Here is a 22,196-nt window from a genome sequence, read left to right as displayed (position 1 = left end):
GTAGTGCATTGTGTAGCCTCCATGTGTTTGTATTTTTTACAGATCTTTTCTTGTAATTGATACCTAGTCTCATAGCGTTGTGGTCGGAAAAGATACTTGATACGATTTCAGTTTTCTTAAATTTACCGAGGCTTGATTTGTGACCCAAGATATGATCTATCCTGGAGCATGTTCCATGAGCACTTGAGAAAAATGTGTATTCTGTTGTTTTTGGGTGGAATGTCCTATAAATATCAATTAAGTCCATCTTGTTTAATGTATCATTTAAAGCTTGTGTTTCCTTATTTATTTTCATTTTGGAGGATCTGTCCATTGGTGAAAGTGGGGTGTTGAAGTCCCCTACTATGATTGTGTTACTTTTGATTTCCCCTTTTATGGCTGTTGGTATTTGCCTTATGTATTGATGTGTTCCTATGTTGGGAGCATAAATATTTACAATTGTTATATCTTCTTCTTGAATCGATCTCTTGATCATTATATAGTGTCCTTCTTTGTCTCTTGTAATAGTCTTTATTTTAAAGTCTATTTTGTCTGATATGAGAATTGCTACTCCAGCTTTCTTTTGATTTCCATTTACATGGAATATCTTTTTCCATCCCCTCACTTTCAGTCTATATGTGTCCCTAGGTCTGAAGTGGGTCTCTTGTAGACAGCATATATATGGGTCTTTTTTTTGTATCCATTCAGCCAGTCTGTGTCTTTTGGTGGGAGCATTTAATCCATTTACATTTAAGGTAATTATCGATATGTATGTTCCTATTCCCATTTTCTTAAATGTTTTGGGTTTGTTATTGTAGGTGTTTTCCTTCTCTTGTGTTTCTTGCCTAGAGAAGTTCCTTTAGCATTTGTTGTAAAGCTGGTTTGGTGGTGCTGAACTCTCTCAGCTTTTGCTTGTCTGTAAAGGTTTTAATTTCTCCATCAAATTTGAATGAGATCCTTGCTGGGTAGAGTAATCTTTGTTGTAGGTGTTTCTCCTTCATCACTTTAAATATGTCCTGCCACTCCCTTCTGGCTTGCAGAGTTTCTGCTGAAAGATCAGCTGTTAACCTTATGGGGATTCCCTTGTGTGTTATTTGTTGTTTTTCCCTTGCTGCTTTTAATATGTTTTCTTTATATTTAACTTTTGATAATTTGATTAATATGTGTCTTGGTGTGTTTCTCCTTGGATTTATTCTGTATGGGACTCTCTGTGCTTCCAGGACTTGTTTAATTATTTCCTTTCCCATATTAGGGAAGTTTTCAACTATAATCTCTTCAAATATTATCTCAGTCCCTTTCTTTTTCTCTTCTTCTTCTGGGACCCCTATAATTTGAATGTTGGTGCATTTAATGTTGTCCCAGAGGTCTCTGAGGCCGTCCTCAGTTCTTTTCATTCTTTTTTCTTTATTCTGTTCTGCAGCAGTTATTTCCACTATTTTATCTTCCAGGTCACTTATCCATTCTTCTGCCTCAGGTATTCTGCTATTGATCCCTTCTAGAGTGTTTTTAATTTCATTTATTGTGTTTTTCATCATTGCTTGGTTCCTCTTTAGTTCTTCTAGGTCCTTGTTAAATGTTTCTTGCATTTTTTCTATTCTATTTCCAAGATTTTGGATCATCTTTACTATCATTATTCTGAATTCTTTTTCAGGTAGACTACCTATTTCCTCTTCATTTGTTAGGTCTGGTGTGTTTTTACCTTGCTCCTTCATCTGCTGTGTGTTTTCTGTCTTCTGATTTTGCTTATCTTACTGTGTTTGGGGTCTCCTTTTCACAGGCTGCAGGTTCGTTGTTCCTGTTGTTTTTGGTATCTGTTGCCAGTGGCTACGGTTGGTTCAGTGGGTTGTTTAGGCTTCCTGGTGGAGGGGACTAGTGCCTGTGTTCTGGTGGATGAGGCTGGATCTTGTCTTTCTGGTGGGCAGGTCCACGTGTGGTGGTGTGTTTTGGGGTGTCTGTGGCCTTACTATGATTTTAGGCAGCCTCTCTGCTAATGGATGGGGCTGTGTTCCTGTCTTGCTAGTTGGTTGGCATAGGGTGTCCAGCACTATAGCTTGCTGGTTGTTGAGTGAAGCTGGGTCTTGGTGTTGAGATGGAGATCTCTGGGAGATTTTCGTCATTTGGTTTTACGTGGAGCTGGGAGGTCTCTTGTGGACCAGTGTCCTGAAGTTGGCTCTCCCACCTCAGAGGCACAGCCCTGATGCCTGGCTGGAGCACCAAGAACCTTTCATCCACATGGCTCTGAACTAAAGGGAGAATAAATAGAAAGAAAAAAAAAGAAAGAGGATAAAATAAAATAAAGACAAAATAAAATAAAGTTATTAAATTAAAAAAATAAAAAATAATTATTAAGAAAATAAGAAAAAAAATTTTTAGTAAGAAAAAAAAAAAAAAAAGACTTACAGGACCCTAGGACAAATGGTGAAAGCAAAGCTATACAGACAAAATCTCACACAGAAGCATACACATACACACTCACAAAAAGTGGAAAAGAGGAAAAAATAATATATCTTGCTCCCAAAGTCCACCTCCTCAATTTGGGATGATTTGTTGTCTATTCAGTTATTCCACAGCTGCAGGTACATCAGGTTGATTTTGGAGCTTTAATCCGCTGCTTCTGAGGCTGCTGGGAGAAATTTCCCTTTCTCTTCTTTGTTCGCACAGCTCCTGGGGTTCAGCTTTGGAGTTGAACCCGCTTCTGCGTGTAGGTCGCCTGAGGGCATCTGTTCTTCGCTCAGACAGGACGGAGTTAAAGGAGCAGCTGCTTTGGGGGCTCCGGCTCACTCAGGCCGCGGGGAGGGAAGGGTACGGATGTGGGGCAAGCCTGCGGCAGCAGAGGCCAGCGTGACATTGCAGCAGCCTGAGGAGCGCCGTGCGTTCTCCCGGGGAAGTTGTTCCTGGATCACGGGACCCTGGCAGTGGCGGGCTGCACAGGCTCCTGGGAGGGGTGGTGTGGATAGTGACCTGTGCTCGCACACAGGCTTCTTGGTGGCGGCAGCAGCTGCCTTAGCGTTTCATGCCCGTCTCTGTGGTCCGTGACGATAGCCGCGGCTCGTGCCCGTCTCTGGAGCTCGTTTAGGCAACGCTCTGAATCCCCTCTCCTCGCGCCCCAGGAAAGAGGCAGAAAAAGTCTCTTACCAGTTCGGCAGGTCCAGAACTTTTCCCTGACTCCCTCCCTGCTAGCTGTGGTGCCCTAACCCCTTCAGGCTGTGTTCACGCCGCCAACCCCAGTCCTCTCCCTGCGATCCGACCGAAGCCTGAGCCTCAGCTCCCAGTCCCCTCCCGCCCCAGAAGGTGAGTAGACAAGCCTCTCAGGCTGGTGAGTGCTGGTCGGCACCACTCCTCTATGCGGGAATCTCTCCGCTTTGCCCTCTGTACCCCTGTTGCTGCACTCTCCTCTGTGGCTCCGAAGCTTCCCCCCTCCGCCACCTGCAGTCTCTGCCCGTGAAGGGGCTTCCTAGTGTGTGGTAACCTTTCCTCCTTCACAGCTCCCTCCCACTGGTGTAGGTCCCGTCCCTATTCTTTTGTCTCTGTTGTTTCTTTTTTCTTTATCCTACCCGGGTATGTGGGGAGTTTCTTGCCTTTTGGGAGGTCTGACGCCTTCTCCCAGCATTCAGTAGGTGTTCTATAGGAGCAGTTCCACGTGTAGGTGTATTTCTGATGTATCTGTGGGGAGGAAGGTGATCTCCGCGTCTTACTCTTCCACCGTCTTTTCCTCTGCCCCGGAAATTTTTTTTTAAAGGAACAGAATTTTATTTCACTGCACCAGTAAATTTGTGTCAGCAGTTACTTATATAGCTGTGTTTCTAAAACACAAGTAAGACTTTGCCATTCGCTTTCTTAAAGATCATAAAGTGAATTATCTAATTTATTTTCTACATCTTTATCTATATCATCTATATCTATATGAAAATAAAAAAAGGAAACTTCATTTTAAGTGCAGTCCGGAAGCCCTGAAAGGGGCACTTTCATGCACAGCCACTCATATCTCAGTAGGAGGAAGGGAGAATATTTTATTGCCTAGAATCAGTCCATTAGATAAGGAGCCATAACTATCCTGGACTCTTTGAAGTGGAGAAGGGACAACCCTTCTCAACTTGTCTTTTCCTCTATAAAATCAAGTCCCTGTCTATTCTTCAGACGTGCCTAATCTAATTTGATACACCCATAAAAATGCATAAACTGCTTCATGATTTGCCAATATATATTTCTTTGATCAGTGACAAAAACTGGAAGGAGTTTTAAATTTTCTGCATAGTCAAGTAAATGAATGAAGGTGACATTAAATGTATTTCATTATTTCATGTGAGACTATTGATTCTAATGCTCTGAATTACTGGATGGAAACCTGTTAATTAAAAAAATAAATCCATAAGGGAAATTTTCATGATAATATAGATTATAAAATTCACTGGGGAAAATATAACTGTAGCAGTGATAATAAAAAAATCATCAGAGAGGTCAAGATGGCAGAAGAGGAGGACCTGGAGTTTACCTCTCCATACAAGTACATCAAGAATCCAACTACAGGTGGAACAATTCACACAGAACACCTGATGAACACTAGCAGAGGACCTTGGACACCTAAAAGGACAGGAAAATATCCCCATATAATCTAATAGGACGAACAAGAGAAATGGAAGAAAAAGAGGAAACAGGATGAGACCTGCACCCCTTGGTGGGGGAGCTGAAGGAGAGGAGAGGTTCCAACATCCAAGGAAGCTCCCTCACCAGCAGGGAGATCAGCTGACATAGAAGGGGATCTTCAGGGTTATCAGAGGAAAGTGCAGCGGCCGGTCTATGGCAGGCAGGACACAGCAAGGCTTACAAAGACAGTCTGTGCCACAACCCTGCATGCCCCAGCCTGAGATGGATGTCTGCCAGTGCTGATAGAGGCTGGGTGCTGGGACATGGGGTTTGGAGAGTGGACCTGAAGAGAAGACTGTGGTTGACTGTGCAGAGACAGCCTTAGGGGATGGGAGTGAGGAGCTCTGAAACTGGAAATGCACCTGGAAGAAGCCCAGACTGCCATAGAAATGAGGCTCCATTATTGAGTGACACAGGAAAGGCAGGGCCACCATCACAGCCTCTCTCCCCACATGCCAGCCCCTGCTTCTGTGGGCACTGGGAGGGGTTCCCACAGGAGCAAGTGTGTTTGCCCCAGTCATTGCTGACTTATCTGCCACCAACCTGAGTGAGCATGTGTGCCCCAATCAGTTGCTGCCTCTTGCCAGCCACTGTCTCTGAAGGGACTAGAAGGGGCTCCCACCAGAGCAAGCACTTGCATTCCAGTCACTGTGGCCTTATCCCCCTCCACCTGAGAGAGAACATGCACCCCAGTCAGTTGCTGCCTCCTGCCCCTCCCACCTAAGTCACTGCCTGCCACGCAGACAGTGACTGACTGGGACAAGCATGCCCCAGTCAGTCACTGCCCTGTCCCCTCCCAACAAAATGGGCCAGTAATGGACCTCCAGTAGCTACCTTTGCCCCTTCTCACCTGGGTGGGAAACAGATTCTTGAGAGTGGCCCACATGCAGAGGTAGGGCTGAAACCAAAGCTGAGCCCCAGGGACTGCGTAACTAAGGAAAAAGAACGGAAATCTCCAATTGCAGCTGAACAAGCCATGGATTAAACCCCTACAATCAGCTTGGTAAACCCAGTGAGTGTGGAACATCTGAATAGACAATGAGTGCTCCTGAAACTGAGACAGATCTAGCTTTAGGAGCTGTGGACATTGTGGGCACATACACCTGGGAGCTGGGTCAGGTCAGATTCTGAGCTGTCCACACAGTGCACAGAGAGGGTCCAGAGACTTACTTAGAGGGCTTTGAGGGCCTCCTGGGGAGGCAAGGGTCAGCTGTAGCTCAAAGTGGGGACAAGGACACTGGTAGAAGAGGCTTCAGGGAATAATTGTTGTTAATGAGTTGTTGCTGCTGTTTTTTAAATTTTTATTTAATTTTTAAAGATAATTTAGTATATATATATTTTTTACTTTTCTACTTTTATATTTTAATTTAATTTAATTTTTTTTTTTGTTTTTTGCTTTTGTTAGTTTCATTTTTACTGTTTGTTTTGGTTATTGGTTTTTTGTTTGCTTTGTTGTTTTCTTGTTTTTTTTTTGTTTTCTTTGGTTTTATTTTGTTTGGTTTTCCTTTTATTATTTGCCTTTTTTAATTTTTAAAAATTTTTTTGTCAGTCTGTCTTGTTTTGCTTTGTTTTGTTCCATTTTGTTTTTTTGACTGCAGTGCATGGCTTGCAGAGTCTTGGTTCCCTGGTTGGCAGTCAAAGCTGAGCCCCAGCAGTGGGAGCACTGAGTCTTGACCAGTGGACCACCAGGAAATTCCCAGCATCAGGGAATATTAATCAGTGCAAGCTCTCCTGGAGGTCCGCATCTCGGCACCAAGACCTGGCCCTATGCAACAGCCTGCAAGCTCCAGTCCTCGAATGCTTCAGGCCAAACAATCAGCAAGAAAGGAACACAGCCACACCCATCAGCAGACAGGCTGCTGAAAGTCATACCAAGCTCAAAGACACCCCCAAAACACAACCCTTGACATGGTCCTGCCCACCAGAGGGAAAAGACTCAGCTCCACCCACCAGAGGACATTCACCAGTCCCTCCCACCAGGAAGGTTACAAAGCCCTTGAACCAATCTCACCCACCAGGGGGCAGACACCAGAGCAAGAGGAACTACAACCTTGCAGCCGCAGAAAGGAGACCACAAACACACTAAGTTAGAGAAAATGAGATGCCAGAAAAATATGTTGCAGATGAAGGAGCAAGGTAAAAACCAATAAGACCAAATAAATGAAGAGGAGATAGGCAATCTGTCTGAAAAATAATTCAGAGTAATAAAAGTAAAGATGATCCAAGATCGTGGAAAAAAGAATGGAGACACAGATCAAGAAGACACAAGGAATTTTCAATGAGGACCTAGAAGAACTAAAGAAAAAATAAAGAATGATGAACAATACAATTACTGAAATGAAAAATACACTAGAAGGAATCACTGGCAGAATAACTGAGGCAGAAGAATGGAGAAGTGAGCCAGAAGATAGAATGGTGTAAATCACTGCTGTGGAACAGAATAAGGAAAAAAAGAATTAAATGAGGACAGTATCAGACACCTCTGGGACAGCATAAAACTCACCAACATTCAAATTATAGGGGTCCCAGAAGAAGAGGGGAAAGAGAAAGGGACTGAGAAAATATTTGAAGAGATTACAGTCAAAAACTTCTATAATATGGCAAAGGAAATAGTCACCTAAGTCCAGGATTTTCATAGAGTCCTATACAGGATAAACCCAAGGAGAAACACACCAAGACACATATTAATCAAACTAACAAAAATTAAATACAAAGAAAAATATTAAAAGCAGCAAGGGAAAAACAACAAATAACATAAAGGGAATCCACATAAGGTTATCAGCTAATTTTTCAGCAGAAACTCTTAGGCCCAAAGGGAGAAGCATGATATATTTAAAGTGATGAAAGGGAAATACCTGCAACCCAGAATACTCCACCCAGCAGGGCTCTCACTCAGATTCAATGGAGAAATAAAAACCTTTAAAGACAAGCAAAAGCTAAGAGAATTCAACACCACAAAACCAACTTTAAAACAAATGCTAAAGGAGATTCTCGAGGCAGGAAACAAAAGAGAAAAAAGCAAAAGAGAAAGGGAAGAAAAAAGATCCACAAAAACAGACCCAAAATAATTAGGAAAATGGCAATAGGAACATCCTTATGGATAATTACCTTAAATGTAAATGGATTAAATGCTCCAACCAAAAGACACAGATGGGCTGAATGGATACAAAAACAAGACCCATATATATGCTGTCTACAAGAGACCCACTTCAGACCTGGCACACATACAGACTGAAAGTGAGGGAATAGAAAAGGAAACTCCATTCAAATGGAAATCAAAAGAAAGCTGGAGTAACACTACTAATATCAGAAAAATGAACATTAAAAGAAAGAGTGTTACAAGAGACAAGGAAGGACACTGCATAATGGTCAAGTGATCAATCAAAGAAGAAGATATAACAATTGTAAATATATATGCATGCAAAATAAGAGCATCTCAATTTATAAAGCAAATGCTAACAACCAGAAAATGAGAAATTGACAGTAATCCTATAATAGTGGGGGACTTGAACATCCCACTAACATCAATAGACAGATCATAAAGACAGAAAATCAATAAGACAACACAATCCTTAAAGACACATTAGAGTAGATGAACATAATTGATATTTACAGAGCATTCCATCTGAAAGCATCAGAATGCACTTTCTTCTCAAGTACACATGGAACATTCTTGAGAATAGATCACATCTTGGGTCACAAATCAAGTCTCAGTAAATTTAAGAATAATGAAATCATATCAAGTATCTTTTCTGACCACAACACTGTGAGATCAGAAATAAATTAGAGGAAAAAAAATGGAAAATACACAAACAGAGGAAGGTTAAGCAATATGTTAATAAATAATCAATGGATCACTGAAGAAATCAAAGGGGAAATCAAAACACACCTAGAGAAAAGTGACAATGAAAACACGATGGTCCAAAACATATGGGACACAACAAAAACAGTTCTAAGAGGGAGGTTTGTGCTTCCCTGGTGGCACAGTTTTTGAGAATCTGCTTGCCAATGCAGGGGACACGGGTTTGAGCCCTGGTCTGGGAAGATCTCACATGCCGCAGAGCAACTGGGCCCGTGAGCCACAACTACTGAGCCTGCGCATCTGGAGCCTGTGCTCCACAACAAGAGAGGCTGTGAGAGTGAGAGCCCCGCACACCGCAATTAAGAGTGGCCCCCACTTGCCTCAACTAGAGAGAGTCCTCGCACAGAAACGAAGACCCAACACAGCCATAAATAGATAAATAAATAAATTAATTTAAAAAAACTATTAAGAGGGAGGTTTATATCAATACCATCTTAATGGAAGAAACAAGAAAATTATCAAATGAACAACCTATCCTTACACCTAAAGAAACTAGAGAAAGAATAACAAACAAAACCAAAGTTAGTAGAAGGAACAAAATCATAGAGATCAGAACAGAAATAAATAAAATAGAAATGGAGAAAACAATAGCAAATATCAATGAAATTAAAGCTGGTTCTTTGACAAGATAAACAAAATTGTTAAACGGTTAACTCAACAAGAAACTCAGACCCAACAAGAAAAAAAGGGAGAGGACTCAAATCAATAAAATTAGAAGTGAAAAAGACGAAATTACAACTGACACCACAGAAATACAAAAAATCATAAGAGACTACTACAAGAAACTAGATGCCAATAAAATGGAAAAGATACAAGAAATGGACAAATTCTTAGTAACATACAAACTTCCAACACTGAACCAGGAAGAAATAGAAAATATTAACAGACCAAACACAAGTACTGAAATTGAAACTTTGTTTAAAATTTTTCCAACAGGTTGTTTGGCCTGAGGATCCACAGCACTGGAGCTTACATTCTCTTTGGTGGGGAAGTGGCGGACTCTGGGAGGGATCATGCCAAAGAGTACTTCCCAGAACTTGTTCTGCCAGTGTCCTTGTCCCCCAAGTGAGCCACAGCCATCCCCCCACCTCTGCAGGATACCCTCCAACACTAGCAGCCATGTGACTGACAGGGTCTTGGTGTTCCGGCAAGGTGTCAGACCTGTGCCTCTGAGGTGGGAGAGCCGAGTTGAGGACATTGGTAAACCAGAGACCTCCCAGCTCCATGTAATATCAAATGGTGAAAACTCTCCCAGAGATCTCCATCTCAATGCTAAAATCCAGCTCCAGTCAATGACCAGAGGGCTACAGTGCTGGACACCCTATGCCAAACAACTAGCAAGACAGGAACACAAACCCACCAATGAGCAGATAGGCTGCCTAAAATAATAAAGTCACTGAAATGCCAAAACACACTACCGGAGGCAGTCCTGCCCACTAGAAAGACAAGATCCAGCCTCATCCACCAGAACACAGGCACTAGTCTCCTCCACCAGGAAGCCTACACAACCCACTGAACCAACCTTAGCCAAAGGGGGCAGACACCAAAACTAATGGGAACTAAGAACTTGCAGCCTGCGAAAAGGAGACCTGAAACACAATAAGTTAAGCAAAATGAGAAGACCGAGAAACACACAGCAGATGAAGGAGCAAGGTAAAAACCCACCAGACCAAACAAATGAAGAGGAAATAGGCAGTCCAGCTGAAAAACAATTCAGAGTAATGATAGTAAAGATGATCCAAATCTGGAAATAGAATGGAGAAAATACAATAAACGTTTAACAAGCACCTAGAAGAACTAAAGAGCAAACAAGCAATGATGAACAACACAATAAATGAAATTAAAAATCCTCTAGAAGGAATCAATAGCAGAATAAATGAGGCAGATGAATGGATAAGTGACCTGGAAGATAAAATAATGGAAATAACTACTGCAGAGCAGAATAAAGATAAAAGAAGGAAAAGAATTGAGGACAGTTTTAGAGACTTCTGGGACAACACTAAATGCAGCAACATTCGAATTATAGGGGCCCCAGAAGAAGAAGAGAATAAAAAAAGGGACTGAGAAAATATTTGAAGAGATTATAGTTGATAACTTCCCTAATATAGGAAAGGAAATAGTTAATCAAGTCCAGGAAGCACAGAGAGTCCCATACAGGATAAATCCAAGGAGAAACACACCAAGACACATATTAATCAAACTACGAAAAATTAAATACAAAGAAAAAATATTAAAAGCAGCAAGGAAAATACAACAAATAACATACAAGGGAATCCCCATAAGGTTAACAGCTGATCTTTAGCAGAAACTCTGCAAGCCAGAAGTGCGTGGCAGGACATATTGAAAGTGATGAAAGGGAAAAACCTACAACCAAGATTACTCTACCCAGCAAGAATCTCATTCAGATTCAATGGAGAAATTAAAACCTTTACAGACAAGCAAAAGCTTAGTGAATTCAGCATCACCAAACCACCTTTACAACAAATGCTAAAGGAACTTCTCTAGGCAGGAAACACAAGAGAAGGAAAAGACCTACAATAACAAACCCAAAACAATTCAGAAAATGGGAATAGGAACATACATATGGATAATTACCTTAAATGTAAATGGATTAAATACTCCAACCAAAAGATATAGACGGGCTGACTGGATAAAAAAAACAACACCCATATATATATGCTGTCGACAAGAGACCCACTTCAGACCTAGGGACACATAACAGACTGAAAGTGAGGGGATGAAAAAAGATATTCCATACAAATGGAAATCAAAAGAGACCTGGAGTAGAAATTCTCATATCAGACTAAATAGAATTTAAAACAAAGACTATTACAAGAGACAAAAAAGGACACTACATAATGATCAAGGGATCCATCCAAGAAGAAGATATAACATTTACACACCCAACATAGGAGCAGCTCAATACATAAGGCAAAAGCTAGCAGCCATAAAAGGGGAAATCAACAGTAACACAATGATCGCAGAGGACTTGAACACCTCACTTTCACCACTGGACAGATAATCCGAAATGAAAATAAATAAGGAAACACACGCTTAAATGATACATTAAAAAGATGGACTTAATTGATATTTATAGGACATTACATCCAAAAACAACAGAATACACATTCTTCTCAAGGGCTCATGGAACATTCTCCAGGATAGATAATATCTTCAGTCACAAATCAAGCCTTGGTAAATTTAAGAAAATAGAAATCGTGTCAAGAATCTTTTCTGATCATGCTATGAGACTAGATATCAATTACAGGGATATATCTTTAATAAATACACACACACAGCGGCTAAACCATACACTACTTAATAACCAAGAGATCACTGAAGAAGTCAAAGAGGAAATCAAAAAATACCTAGAAAAAAATGACAGTGAAAACACAATGACCTAAAAACTATGGGATGCAGCAAAAGCAGTTCTAAGAGTGAAGTTTATAGCAATACAATCCTACCTCAAGAAACAAGAAAAATCTCAAAATAAACCACTTAACTTTACACCTTAAGAAATTACAGAAAGAAGAAGAACAACAACAACAAAAAAATTTCCAAAGTTAGCAAAGGAAAGAAATCATAAAGATCAGATCAGAAATAAATGAAAAAGAAATGAAGCAAACAATAGCAAAGATCAATAAAACTAAAAGCTGGTTCTTTGAGAATATAAAAATAATTGATAAACCATTAGCCAGACTCATCAAGAAAAAAAGGGAGAAGACTCAAATCTATAGAATTAAAAATGAAAAAAAGAGAAGTAACAACTGACACTGCAGATCATGAGAGATTACTACAAACAACTATATGCCAATAACATGGACAACCTGGAAGAAATGGACAAATTCTTAGAAAAGCACAACCTTCTGAGACTGAACCAGGAAGAAAGAGAAAATATAAACTGACCACTCACAAGCACTGAAATTGAGAATGTGATTAAAAATCTTCCAACAAACAAAAGCGCAGGAGCAGATGGCTTCACAGGCGAATTCTATCAAACATTTGGAGAAGAGCTAACAACTATCTTTCTCAAACTCTTCCAAAATGTAGCAGAGGGAGGAACACTTCCAAACTCATTCTATGAAGCCACCATCACCCTGATACCAAAACCAGACAAAGATGCCACAAAGAAAGAAAACTACAGGCCAATATCACTGATGAACTTAGATGCAAAAATCCTCAATAAAATACTAGCAAAGAGAATCCAACAGCATACTAAAAGAATCATACACCATGATCAAGTGGGATTTATCCCAGGAATGCAAGGATTCTTGAATAAATGCAAATCAATCAATGTGATAAAGCATATTAATAAATAGACAAAGAAAAACCATATAATCATCTCAGTAGATGCAGAAAAAGCTTTCAACAAAATTCAACACCAATTTATGATAAAAACCCTCCAGAAAGTAGGCATAGAGGGAACTTACTTAAACATAATAAAGCCCATATGTGACATACCCACAGCCAACATTGTTCTCAATGGTGAAAAACTGAAACCATTTCCTCTAAGATCAGGAACAAGACAAGGATGTCCACTCTCACCACTATTATTCAACATAGTTTTAGCCACAGCAATAAGAGAAGAAAAAGAAATAAAAAGAATCCAAATTGGAAAAGAAGTAAAACTGTCACTGTTTGCAGATAACATGATATTATACGTAGAGAATCCTAAAGATGCTACCAGAAATCTACCAGAGCTAATCAATGAATTTGGGGAAGTAGCAGGATACAAAATAAATGCACAGAAATCTCTTTCATTCCTATACACTAGTGATGAGAAATCTGAAAGAGAAATTAAGAAAACACTCCCATTTATCACTGAAACAAAAAGAATAAAATACCTAGGAATAAACCTACCTAAGGAAACAAAAGACCTGTATGCAGAAAACTATAAGACACTGATGAAAGAAATTAAATATGATACAAACAGATGGAGAGATATACTATGTTCTTGGATTGGGAGAATCAACATTGTGAAAATGACTATACTACCTAAAGCAATCAACAGATTCAATGCAATCCCTATCAAACTACCAATGGCATTTTTTCACAGAACTGGAACAAAAAATTCCACAATTTGTATGGAAACACAAAAGACCCCGAACAGCCAAAGCAATCTTGAAAAAGAAAAATGGAGGTGGAGGAATCAGGCTCCCTGACTTCAGACTATACTACAAAGCTAGAGTAATCAAGAAAGTATGGTAGTGGTATAAAAACAGAAATGTAGATCCATGGAACAGCATAGAAAGCCCAGAGATAAACTCACGCACATATGGTCAACTTATATTTGATAAAGGAGGCGAGAATATACAATGGAGAAAAGACAGTCTCTTCAATAAGTGGTGCTGGGAAAACTGGACAACTACATGTAAAAGAGTGAAATTAGAACACTTCCTAACACCATGCACAAAAATGCACTCCAAATGGATTAAAGACCTAAATGTAAAGCCAGACACTGTAAAACTCTTAGAGGAAAACATAAGCAGAACACTCTGTGATATAAATCACAGCAAGATCATTTTTGACCCACCTCCTAGAGAAATGGAAATAAAAACAAAAATAAACAAATGGGACCTAATGAAACTTAAAAGCTTTTGCACAGCAAAGGTAACCATATACAAGACAAAAAGACAACCCACAGAATGGGAGAAAATATTTGCAAATGAAGCAACTGACAAACAATTAATCTCCAAAATTTACAAGCAGTTCATGCAGCTCAGTATCAAAAAACAAACAAACCAATCCAAAAATGGGCAGAAGACCTAAGTAGACATTTCTTCTATAAGATATACAGATTGTCAACAAACATATGAAATAATGCTCAACATCATTAATCATTAGAGAAATGGAAATCAAAACTACAATAAGGTATCACCTTACACCAGTCAGAATGGCCATCATTAAAAAAATCTGCAAACAATAAATGCTGGAGAGGGTGTGGAGAAAAGGAAACCCTCCTGCACTGTTGGTAGGAATGTAAATTGATACAACCAGTATGTGGAACAGTATGGAGGTTCCTTAGAAAACTAAAGATACAACTACCATACGACCCAGCAATCCCACTACTGGGCATATACCCTAAATAAAGCATAATTCAAGAAGAGTCATGTACCACAGTGTTCATTGCAGCTCTATTTACAATAGCCAGGACATGGAAGCAACCTAAGTGTCCAGTGAGAGATGAATGGATAAAGAAGATGTGGCACATATATACAAGGAATGTTAGCCATAAAAAGAAACAAAATTGAGTTATTTGTAGTGAGGTGGATGGACCTAGAGTCTGTCATACAGAGTGAAGTAAGTCATAAAGAGAAAAACAAATACCATATGCTAACACATATATATGGAATCTAAAAAAAATCCCAAAATGTTCTGAAACCTGGGGGCAGGACAGGAATAAAGACGCAGATGTAGCAAATGGACTTGAGGACATGGGGATGGGGAAGGGTAAGCTGAGATGAAATGAGATTGTGGCATGGACTTATATATACTACCAAATGTAGAATAGATAGCTAGTGGGAAGCAGCCGCATAGCACAGGGACATCAGCTCGGTGCTTTGTGACCACCTAGATGGGTGGGATAGGGAGTGTGGGAGGGAGACGCAAGGGGGAGGTGATATGGAGATATATATATATGTATAGCTGATTCACTTTGTTATAAAGTAGAAACTAACACACCATTGTAAAGCAATTACATTCCAATAAAGATGTTTTAATAAATAAATTAACAAATAAACACATAAATAAATAATTAGAGAGAATTGGCCAGTGGTGGAGAAATCACACTAGCCTGTTTAAAGCTGGTGGCATGATCAAATGGCCCACAGGCGATTATAATTCATAGGACCCTCCATCTGTAGATGGATGGAAATTCTGATAGAAAATCAGTTTGGATTTGGATAGGCTGAATTTGAAGAGGTGAGACATGTAGTAGAAATATAGGACTGTCACTTGTGTGAGAGAGGGCTTAAAGTTAAACAAATAGATGTGGTAGTCCACAGCATGAAGTGTTCAGACTCTGAGAGTGTGTAATTAATGCATTAAATTCTTGAAGTGTTTTTGTAATAATTAAAATAAAATCTTCCAACAAACAAAAGTCCAGGACCAGGTGGCTTCACAAGCGAAATCTATCAAACATTTACAGAAGAGTTAACACCTATCCTGCTGAAAGTCTTCCAAAGAATTGCAGAGGAAGGAATACTCCCAAGAGCATTCTATGAGGCCACCATCACCCTGATACCAAAACCTGACAAAAATATTTAAAAAAAAAGTAAATTATAAGCCAATATCACAGATAAATATAGACGCAAATATCCTCAACAAAATACTAGCAAACCAAATCCAACAGCATCTTAAAAGGATCATAGAGCATGATCACGTTTGATTTATCCCAGGGATGCAAGGATTCTTCAATACTCACAAATCAGTCAGTGTGATACACCACATCTATAAATTGAAGAATAAAAACCATATGATCATCTCAATAGACGCAGAAAAAGCTTTTGACAAATTCAACACCCATTTATGTTAAAAACTCTCCAGAAAGTGGGCATAGAGGGAACCTACCTCAACATAGTAAAGGCCATATACAACAAACCCACAGCAAACATCATTCTCAGCAGTGAAAAACTGAAAGCATTTCCTCTAAGATCAGAAACATGACAAGGATGTCCTCTCTCAACACTGTTATTCAACATATTTGTGGAAATCCTGGCTATGGCAATCTGAGAAGAAAAAGAAATAAAAAGAATCCAAATTGGAAAAGAAGTAAAACTGTCACTGTTTGCAGATGACATCATACTATACGTAAAAAGCCCTAAAGATGCTACCAGAAAACTACTAGAGATCATCAAATAATTTGTTAAAGTTTCAGGATTTAAAATTAATACAGAGAAATCTCTTGCATTCCTATACACTAACAACTAAATATCAGAAATAAAAATCAAGGAAGCAATCCCATTTACCATAGCATCGAAAAGAATAAAATACCTAGGAATAAATCTACATAAGGAGGTAAAAAACCTGTACTCAGAGAAGTATAAAATACTGATGAAAGAAATCAAAGATGATACAAACAGATGGAGAAATATACCATGTTCTTGGATTGGGAGAATCAATATTGTGAAAATGACTATAGTACCCAACAATCTACAGATTCAATGCAATCCCTACCTAATTATCCATGACAGTTTTTACAGAACTAGAACACAAAATTTTACAATTTGGATGTAAACAATAAAACCCCAAATAGCCAAAGCAATCTTGGGAAAGAAAAACGGATCTGAAGGAATCAGGCTCCCTGACTTCAGACAATACTGCAAAGCTATAGTCATCAATACAGTATGGTACTGGCACAATATCAGAAATATAGATCAACGGGACAGGATAGAAAATCTAGAGGTACCCATGCACCTAATCTATGACAAAGGAGGCATGAATATACAATGGAAAAAAGTCTCTTCAGTAAGTGGTGCTGGGAAAATTGGAAATTACATGTAAAAGAATGAAATTAGAACACTTCCTAAAACCATACACAAAAGTAAACTCAAAATTGATTAGAGATCAAATGTAAGCCCAGATGGTATAAAACTCTTAGAGGAAAACATAGGCAGAACCATCCCTTGCATAAATTGCTGCAAGATCTTTTTCAATCCACCTCATAGTGTAATAAAAATAAAGACAAAAATAAACAAATTGGACCTAATTATACCTAAAAGCTTTTGCACAGCAAAGGAAACCATAAACAAAACTAAAAGACAACCCTCAGAATGGGAGAAAATATTTGCAAATGAAGCAACTGACAAGGGAATAATTTCCAAAATATTCCAACAGTTCATGCAGCTCAATATCAATAAAAAAACAAACAACCCAATCAAAAAATGGGGAGAGATATAAATAGATATTTCCCAAAGAAGGCATACAGATAGCTAAAAAGCACATGAAAAGATGCTCAACTTAACTAATTATTAAAGAAATTCAAATCAAAACTACAATGTAGTATCACCTCAGACTGCACAGAATGGCCATCATCAAAAAATTACAAACAGTAAATGCTGGAGAGAGTGTGGAGAAAAGGCAACCTTCTTACACTGTTGGTGGTAATGTAAACTGGTACAGCCACTATGGAAACAGTATGGAGTTTCCTTAAATAAATAAATAGAGCTACCATATGATCCAGCAATCCCACTCCTGGGCATATATCCAGAGAAAACCATAATTCAAAAAGATACATGCACCTCACTGTTCATTGCAGCACTACTTATCATAGCCAGGACATGAAGCCACCTAAATGTTCATCAACAGAGGAATGGATAAAGATGTGGTACATATACACAATGGAATATTACTCAGCCATAAAAAAGAGCAAGTAATGTCATTTGCAGCAACATGCATGGTCCTAGAGATTTTCATATTGAGTAAGTCAAATATCATATGATGTGACTTATATGTGGAATCTAAAAGTAGGGTACAAATGAACTTATCTACAAAACAAATAGATTTACAGATGTAGAAAATTAACATATGGTTTCCAGGGGTAGGGGGAGGAGGGATAAATTGGAAGATTGGGATTGACATATACACACTACTGTATATAAAATAGATAACTAATAAGGACCTACTGTATAACACAGTGAACTCGACTCAATACTCTGTAATGGTCTACATGGGAAAAGAATCTAAAAAAGAGTGGGTATATGTATATGTAAAACAGACTCAGTTTGCTCTACCCTGAAATTAACACAATATTTTAAATCAAATATACTTCAGTAAAAATTTTTAAAAAAATCATCAGTCTATTTTTTCCAAAAATTACTTTATTCAAATTTAATTTATTTTTGCTTTTACTGTAAGAGCAATTAACACTCTCTCACCTATATTTGTTAATGTTCCACCAAGGAACTAATGTTCTCATTACCATACATATAGGTTGTATATATTTCAAATAGCTGCATTAAAAATTCTCCTCAAATTCTATCTTTATATGTAGATATATTTTGCAATAAAGTCATTTATGATTGCAAATGCAAGTATAGATTTATGCTATATATATGTATATATTTCTGTAACAGACATATTTGAAAACATATTCAAGAATATATTTTCATGAGAAATAATAAATATGTTGACATGTATGACATACATTTTATATATTATATATAATACAATTATATATATTATTTTTATAATTATACACATTATATATATATATATAACATTTGATATTTTTAACACAGTAGGCTCAATTTATGTTAGAAAATCTCAGAGAATTCTCAAAATCACTCAAAATATTATCATATTTAATTATAATTCCAAATCTCAGTTTGGTTTGTTTATTTAATAATTTCAAGGAAGAAAAGTGGGATTAAAGTATTTCTAAAGTACTGAATTGCTTTAAATTATAGAATATTGCTAGCATAGAAGTACAGAAAACTGGGTCCTAAGTCTTTTTCAAATGTAGGCCATTATTCTTTTTTTTTTTTTCAGATTCAAAATTATTTATTGACGAAGGTTTTGCTGTGATGTGTCTCCTCTAAAGCATCCCCATGCAGTCTTGAGATGAGTTTTCATCCATATGAGAATACTGGTGGAACTTCTTCGGGTACATAATGTCCAAAGATGGCTGCTATCAATTCCTTCCTCTTGGAATACTCATACTCTTCCTCACATCAAAAGATGGAGTTTAATTCCCCATCCTCTTGAATCTAGCCTAATTGTACTAACTTGTTCGAACCACTAGAGGGCACTGAAAGTGGTATCTTGGGACAACTGAGAAGCCTTTCTTTTTCTACCTGGGCTCCTTGGAAAGCTTGGGATTCTGCCTCTTGGAACATGACCTACCATGCTATAAGAAACCCGAGCCCCGTGGAGTGGCCATTGTAGGTGTATTCAACTGGAAGCAGATGATGCTTCCGTTCAATTGTAAGCATTCAGTTGGAAGCAGATGATGCTGCTTTCTTAACTTTACAAATCATAGGCACAAACACACAAACATATGTCTTTCAGTTTATATTTCAGGAAGAAATTAAAATTATGTTAATTAATAAATTGTTTCTCTTCATGAATCAAGAACCTATATTGAGCTAGATATCAGTCAGGTTGCTAGTGTGGAGGCCTGAGCTGTTAATATTTAGGTCTTTTTGGTTTTTTTTTTAACATCTTTATTGGAGTATAATTGCTTTACAAATCACAACAAGATACTTTTTGACCCACCTCCTAGAGAAATGGAAATAAAAACAAAAATAAACAAATGGGACCTAATGAAACTTAAAAGCTTTTGCACAGCAAAGGAAACCATAAACAAGACCAAAAGACAACCCTCAGAATGGGAGAAAATATTTGCAAATGAAGCAACTGACAAAGGATTAATCTCCAAGATTTACAAGCAGCTCATGCAGCTCAATAACAAAAAAACAAACAACCCTATCCAAAAATGGGCAGAAGACCTAAATAGACATTTATCCAAAGAAGATATACAGATTGCCAACAAACACATGAAAGAATGCTCAACGTCATTAATCATTAGAGAAATGCAAATCAAAACTACAATGAGATATCATCTCACACCAGTCAGAATGGCCATCATAAAAAAATCTAGAAACAATAAATGCTGGAGAGGGTGTGGAGAAAAGGGAACACTCTTGCACTGTTGGTGGGAATGTAAATTGATACAGCCACTATGGAGAACAATATGGAGGTTCCTTAAAAAACTAAAAATAGAACTACCATATGACCCAGCAATCCCACTACTGGGCATATACCCTGAGAAAACCATAATTCAAAAAGAGTCATGAACCAAAATGTTCATTGCAGGTCTATTTACAATAGCCAGGACATGGAAGCAACCTAAGTGTCCATCAACAGATGAATGGGTAAAGAAGATGTGGCACATATATACAATGGAATATTACTGAGCCATAAAAAGAAACGAAACTGAGTTATTTGTAGTGAGGTGGATGGACCTAGAGTATGTCATACAGAGTGAAGTAAGTCAGAAAGAGAAAAACAAATACCATATGCTAACACATGTATATGGAATCTAAGAAAAAAAAAAAAGTCATGAAGAACCTAGGGGTAAGACGGGAATAAAGACACAGACCTACTAGAGAATGGACTTGAGGTTATGGGGAGGGGGAAAGGTAAGCTGTGACAAAGTGAGAGAGTGCCATGGACATATATACACTACCAAACGTAAGATAGATAGCTAGTGGGAAGCAGCCGCATAGCACAGGGAGATCAGCTCGGTGGTTTGTGACCACCTAAAGGGGTGGGATAGGGAGGGTGGGAGGGAGGGAGATGCAAGAGGGATGAGATATGGGAACATATGTATATGTATAACTGATTCACTTTGTTATAAAGTAGAAACTAACACACCATTATTCTTTTTTTCAGAATTTGCAATAAAACTTCTTTGCCTACATCTTAATTTTGATTTGCTTTTTAAAAATTGTCCCAGGGTTCACTTATGCATAAATTATCTTTTTAAAAAGTGTCCCAGGGTTCACTTATGCATAAATTATCTTATAACTCATATGTTTAGTTTACTTTATTTGAATCTTATTTAAGAATATTTTTCAAGAGAAATGTATGATAATAAAATGTTCAAATGAAACTAAATATAATTTGGAATCTAAACAGCTAAAAGAATAATTAAATTTGAACTCCTGAAACAAAACATTTAGGAATGAGATGGATTCTATTTTTTTTTCAAGCCCAATAACTCCCAAATCTAAAAGAGTAGAGTAATTAAAGACATTCAAAATGTTGCTACCACATCCCTTACCTAACCTGAGTATGAAAACTGTTGCAACTTTTTGTTAAACAAGTTTTTAAAATGTGTTGGCCTTCTCTATATAGCATTAATATTTTAAAGCTTTTTACAACTCATCTGTGTTAATCCTAACCTTTGTAAATGCATAACATGATATTAAGAATAAACACATACTCTAAGGTGTCATTCAGAAATGGAAGCATTAGTTTCTGCTTTATAACAGAAAAAAAGCAGAAACTAACTTTTCTGTTATAAGGCAGAAACTAATGCTTTCACTTCTGAATGATACCTTGGAGTATGTCCATTGTAAAGCAATTATACTCCAATAAAGATGTTAAAAAAAAAGACTTGTGGGAGTGCAAATACACTTGCACCTACTTATAATCACTATTGATTATAATTCAGTCAAAACTCTTGTCCTTTGAGAAAGGAAGTACAGGAAGGAATGATTGTAAATTCCTAGTTGTACTTCCTTGGAAAATATAATCTTTGCTCTGTACTTTCATAAATAGAGATAAATAAATAGAGATTTATTTCATAAATAAGTAGAGTTTTTTTTGGTACTATTTACTACTAATGATAGAATTATTTGTAACTGCAATTAAATCCCTGATATGCACCTTTTTTCCTTTGGGAAAAAATAAACCTGCAGTCTAAAAAAAAAAAAAAAAAAAGAAATAAAAGCATTGCTAGTTTCAATTTGTAAAATATGAAACTTCTAATAAAAGAAAAATTAGTTAATTATTATGGTACACCATGAAATGTTATTTTGTATTAAACATTCACACATTTAAAAGAACGTAAGAAAATGTAAATATCAATGCGTATATTTGAGTTGTGGGGGAGCACAATGCCAACGTGTTTTCCGAAATCACAAAAGCAGATATGACTCTTTGTATTATATATTTTTAATTAGTATTAAAAATAGTCTGCATATAT

This window comes from Eubalaena glacialis, chromosome 16, assembly GCF_028564815.1.
Source record: "Eubalaena glacialis isolate mEubGla1 chromosome 16, mEubGla1.1.hap2.+ XY, whole genome shotgun sequence".
Taxonomy (NCBI): Eukaryota; Metazoa; Chordata; class Mammalia; order Artiodactyla; family Balaenidae; genus Eubalaena; species Eubalaena glacialis.
Note: the sequence above shows the minus strand (reverse complement) of the source record.